The sequence below is a fragment of the Hevea brasiliensis genome, chromosome 8, assembly GCF_030052815.1.
Source record: "Hevea brasiliensis isolate MT/VB/25A 57/8 chromosome 8, ASM3005281v1, whole genome shotgun sequence".
NCBI lineage: Eukaryota > Viridiplantae > Streptophyta > Magnoliopsida > Malpighiales > Euphorbiaceae > Hevea > Hevea brasiliensis.
In genome coordinates, this window is record NC_079500.1 from 73881031 (window position 1) to 73886777 (window position 5747).

Sequence of the window (5747 nt, forward strand, 5' to 3'; positions counted from 1 at the left end):
AAAATGCACTAAACAAGGAAATGACTTTGGTAAAACGTACCAAACCTAAAACCCTATCGAATGTGACATATTAACGACACTAAGACCTAATTTACCTAAAACGCAATGAGGGTTGGTATATTAGGTGATTAAGTGAATAATTGAGTTCGATGCATTATTTACCAAACACCATCGATAGAGACGGTTTAATTGCTTTGAAACACTTCCAATTGTGTTTCTCAGTTAACAAGGACTCAGCAAAAGGGAAGGAAACACTGAGTCCAGATCAGGGAGACAGTCATCAGAGGTTTGTGCACAACTAGTTTTTAACTGATTTTGTTCTGAATATTTTATATGATTAAATGACATATTTTCTTATAAACTATGTTTAACAGGCATTGGATTTAATTCAATTATTATTGAAATTGCTATAGTATGTATGATTTTAGCTTGTAAAATGGTATTTCCACAAGTATTAAGCATTGTTATGGATTGAACAAAATATGTTTTGGGAAAATTGTGATAGAACATGTTTTGAATTGTGATGGTAATTTTCATGGAAAAATGCAAATTTATGATTTGAATTGTGATGAGCATAAAAATTATTGGATATTAGAATTGACTTTGAATCGAATTATATTGTGATTTATGCTCACTAAATGGATTGTAATATTGTTTTATATCTCACTATAGATGCTTGACTAGGTTATTACCCGTCTCTCATTTGTTGAGAAGACAATGGAGTTAGTTGTGTTTTGATTACCATGGTACGTGCACAGGCTTAGATTTTCCTCTGATTTGAGGTTAGATCTAAGTTTAATTTATCGTTATGGCCCTTGCGGAAGATTCATTATTGTGATGGTACTGTGCACGATGATTCGACCTCCCCGACCATAGGGAGTTAGAATCAGATTCGACCTCCCCGACCATAGGGAGTTAGAATCACATCGAATATGGCCCTTTCGGATTAGTCTTGCATAGTTAGTGAGATAAAGATTGATTTTTGAGATACATAATGACTTTTGAGATACAATATGATTTTTGAGATACATAATGACTTTTGAGATACAATATGATTTTTGAGATACATAATGACTTTTGAGATACAATATGATATTTGAGATACATAATGATTTTTGAGATACAGAATGGCTTTTGAATGGTAAGGAATGGTGATTTTAATTATGGTTTATGTATAATTGATTTTGTTGGAATTACTTAAATGGATAGTCAAGATATGATAAATTGAATTTTGTGCTCCAAGTCATTTATACAAATGATTTACATTATTGGCAATGAGTATTTTGAGTGGTGAAATTTGATCAGTATTCAGATTCTCAAATTATTTACTGTAAAATTTGTCAATGTATATTGTACTATGTTTTAAATTATAGTTGTGCACCACTGAGTTCACCACTCAGCGATAGCTTTGTATGCTGTCGCAGGTAAGAAGAGCATAGAGCAGTAAGTAAATTTCGTTGAAGATATATTCGGATCAGCTCCAGGTATATCATAGGTATACCCATGTACATAGGTTTTGATGTAAGCATGTAATAATATGTATGTAAATTATTTGAGCAGTTGTATATAAAACTCTTGTAAAATATTTTGGTATGTAATTAAATGTAAATTATTGTAAATGTAAATTTGGGATTTCAATTATCTGAATAGTTTGTAATATAAATTTTGAGTCTTGAAATGAATGAGATATTTCTTTATGATGGGATTAGTTTGAAAATGAATTGATTGTGTATTGAGAATTGAAGTTGTAAAGTGAATTATGAGTTATTTTGACTTGTAAAAATTTGTATTATATTTCCTTTATCTCCTCCTTTGAAAATACTGAAAAATTGTTGTGGATTGAGTTGAGAAAAATATTGTGTTGAATTTTGTTAGAGTTGATATTGGGAAAATATTGAAGTGCTTTTTACAGGTTTTCTGAAGAACTGTTTTATCCAAAATACAGATGGCACTCTGCCAAAATTTTTACAGAAAATTTCTAATGGTCCAAATGAGTTAGTTGTTTCACTTCAGTTCACAAAAGTTTTTAACACCTGTAAATAGTGCTCACCACTGTAAAAGAAGTACGAAAATTGTTTTAAAATCCCTTGTAGTATATCTAATGGGTTATCGGTAGGCGAAGTACAGTAATTCATTAGGTGTACTACGGGATCATGTTACATCTTACAGAGGAGTAGGGTGTGACATGTTTAGTGGTATCAGAGCAATGGTTTTAAAGTAAATTTTGAACTGTGAATTTGAAATCTTTTTGTCGGTAACTGCAACTGCTTAAATGTTTGATACATATAGTACATGTACATAATAAATATGAACTAATGGAGAGGAATCTCCTTATGTTGGTTGTACAGGAATAGAAAACTCTGTGAGAAAAATGGAAGAGAAGAATGAGATAATAGAACAGTCTGTGATGGCAGAAGAACAAGTTGAAGCCCCAGCTCCACAAAATGTCGAAGGCCTGACTGTACCAGTTTTACCGGTACAAATTATTGCACAAATGGCCCAACAAATGGCCACTTTCTTTCAACAAATGGCTGATAATCTGTCAGCCCAAGCCCAAGTACAGACCCAACCCCCACAAGGGCAGTGTGAAATGGAAAAGAGGGAGAAACCTATGGGTCAGAGCTCGAACAGTAATTTGAGAAAGAGAAAAGAATTTGAGGAACCCCGAGCTCAGGGATACGATAGAGGTGGATCATTAAGACAGAGACCACCAAGGTCTAGTCGTCGAACAACTAGAAGTTCCTACCCTTCCCGCCTATGTGAAACTTGTGAAAAATATCATGGTGGGATATGCTATAAGACCTCTGGAGCCTGCTACAATTGTGGAAAACTTGGACACTTTGCTAAAAATTGTACTAAACCACCTCGATCTGCTCTCCAGAGTTCACAGACCGTCAGTCAGAGTCAAGATAGAAATAGAGTTGGTACTCCTCACCACTATAACACAGTAAATCAACCCGAATATAGTAGCGCACCAGTCGGAGTGTCCACTATGTGCCAAGTAAAAGGAGCAGAAACTTCAGATGTAGCTGCTGGTAAGTTCTTAATTTTTGAAAGAAACAATTAGTTATTATTTGATCCCAGCACTACTTAGTTGTGTGTTAGTATCAGAACTATATGTTCTGTTGTTATTCCTTCATATGGAAATGAATTTTGATGTGTTAGTGACTAGTCTTTTAGGATAATAATTGTAATAACAAGTATGATTGACATTAATTTTGGAAGAATTTTAGCTAAAAGTATTTTTTTAACATACCGTAAATTATAAAGCTAATTGGCGAGCCTACTAATGTAAGGCAAGAGAACGTAAAAGTAAGTTACAGAAATAGAATTGCTCTAGATGAGGGCAAAAATGTTACTATTAGTAATTGTCAAAGGAAATTGTAATCAGAATCGGTTTGGGATATTAGTGGATTCGAGAATGATAAGATGTTAGAAAACCTAGTCCATGAGGTTATAACGTAGTGACTATATAATGTTCTCGATGTTTGTATTGTAACGTCAGACATTAAGATCTTAATCGGATTATTGTGTAGAGCTACGTGTTTCCTCGTGGTACAATAAGTAAGAATATTTGTAAGTAATCTATAAATTGATACGATTGCACCGAATAGGGTACTATTATCGAAATAAATGTGAAAATTTTAGTCGAAATTTAAAACTTCGTAACTAGCCTCGAAAGACTACACTTGTAAGGTAGCCGAGTCAAGAACTCGGTTACAATAATGTGAACTACCAAGACTACAAGAATTGCTATAAGCTTAGAGATATCAAGACAACGTATCATCCTCAGCATGATGGACAATTGAAACAAGTGATTCAGTAAATTCGAAACTCATTGAGTTCCTATAAATAATGAAATGAAATGATAAAAATAACTCAAAATGTGATAAGCCCTCAAGAATATATCGAGAACTTGTGTCATTGAATCCGAGAGGAGATGGGACAGATACATCCCACTAATGTAATTTGTATACATTAATAAGTGTCAAGCTAGCATACAAGTGACACCCTATGAAACATTGTAAGGGAACAGATAACTATGGATTTTGTGATGAGATTTACGAGGACACAGAATAGTCATGATGCAAAGATAGGTTATAATTGATGACTAACCAAGTCCGCTCACTTTTGCCATCGGATGGACTATAGCCTGGAAAGATTGGCGATTGTACATATATGAGATTGTAAAATTGCATGGAGTGCCAGATCAATTGTGTCCGACAGAGATCCTAGGTTCACTTCTAGATTCGGGGTAGTCTTGAGAGCCCTAGGAACTAGATTGAACTTCAAAGATAGCATTCCACCCACGCATGATGGCCACCTGAAAGGGTTATTCAGATATTGGAGGATATGCTACGGGCTTGTGTGATTGAATTTGAAGGTAGTTGGGATACACACTTGCCTTTGATTGAGTTTGCTTATAACAACAGCTATCAATCAAGCATTGGGATGCCTCCATATGAAGCTTTGTATGGCAGAAAGTGCAGAACTCCTTTATGTTGGGATGAAGTAGGTGAAAGGAAGATGATTGGGCCAGAGATTGTTCAGCAGATAGAGGAAAAGATCAGATTGATTAGAGATAGACTCAAGGCTGCATCAGGCCGTCAGAAGTCCTATGTTGATCTGAAGAGAAGAGACATTGAGTATGCAGTGGGTGATAAGGTATTCCTCAAAGTTTCTCCTTGGAAGAGGATTATGAGATTTGGCAGAAAGGGGAAACTGAGTCCTCGTTTCATCGGACCATATGAAGTTCTGGAAAGAGTGGGTCCTTTGGCATATCGGTTGGCATTACCTCCAGAGCTAGCAAGGATACACAGTGTCTTCCATGTGTCCATGTTAAGGAGGTACAGATCAGACCCATCTCATGTACTATCAGTTGAAGAGATTGAAGTAAATCCAGACCTCTCATATGAGGAAGAACCCATAAAAATTCTGGCATATGAGGTGAAGCAGCTGAGGAACAAACAAATACACCTGGTTAAAGTGCTGTGGAACCATCATTCAGGCCAGGAAGCTACTTGGGAACGTGAAGAGGATATGAGGAAACAGCACCCACAGCTGTTCAGAGACTAATGCCAGGTAAAATTTCGAGACGAAATTTATTTTAAGGGGGAGAGAATTGTAACACCCCTAAGTTCGGTAGTGCGTCATTGTTAGGTGACCAGTGTTGTCCGGACAGCTAGGATGCCTAGAACTACACTTCAATATGAGTGGGGAGACATAAAATAATGAAATACAAGAAAATAAAATACAAGAAAAACAAAGGAAAAATAATAGCAAAGAAATGTAGCCAAGTTAAACGAGCCGGGAAACCTAACGATGGGTGACCGCACTGGGAAGTCACGGCGTGGACCGTTGACTAGCCCTGGACTGCGGGGAACCCTGGAAAACATTTTTAGGACTTAAATAGAACCTTATTGAAGAATAAATATCATTAGAAAGATCAAAGAAAAATTAAATAATTAGTACAAAGAAAAGTGAGAAATCGAAAAACAGACAAAACTCGGTAATACCGAAAAATCGGGAATGCCACCCGAACAGGGGCATTATGGTCATTTGACATCCCGAATTGTCTTTTGACCTAAATGTCCATTAAAAATAAATAATATTACACTTAGAAAATGAAATGAAAAATTAATTTGGTGGTACCTAAAATAAATAGCTAAAATCAAGGGTTTAATGTGGGATTAAGTGAAAGTTTAGCTTAAAATATGATTTAATTTTTTAGTGGACCACTAAGGGAA

At 35.5% G+C, this 5747-nt stretch overlaps 1 long non-coding RNA gene across 1 annotated transcript; it reads left to right on the forward strand.

The window, feature by feature from the left end:
- The first annotated feature begins 219 nt into the window (after positions 1-219).
- Positions 220-1697, forward strand: LOC131182529 (uncharacterized). Its single transcript, XR_009150808.1, has 2 exons — positions 220-286; positions 1425-1697. It is a non-coding gene; the product is annotated as an uncharacterized LOC131182529 (long non-coding RNA).
- Positions 1698-5747: the final 4050 nt, after the last annotated feature.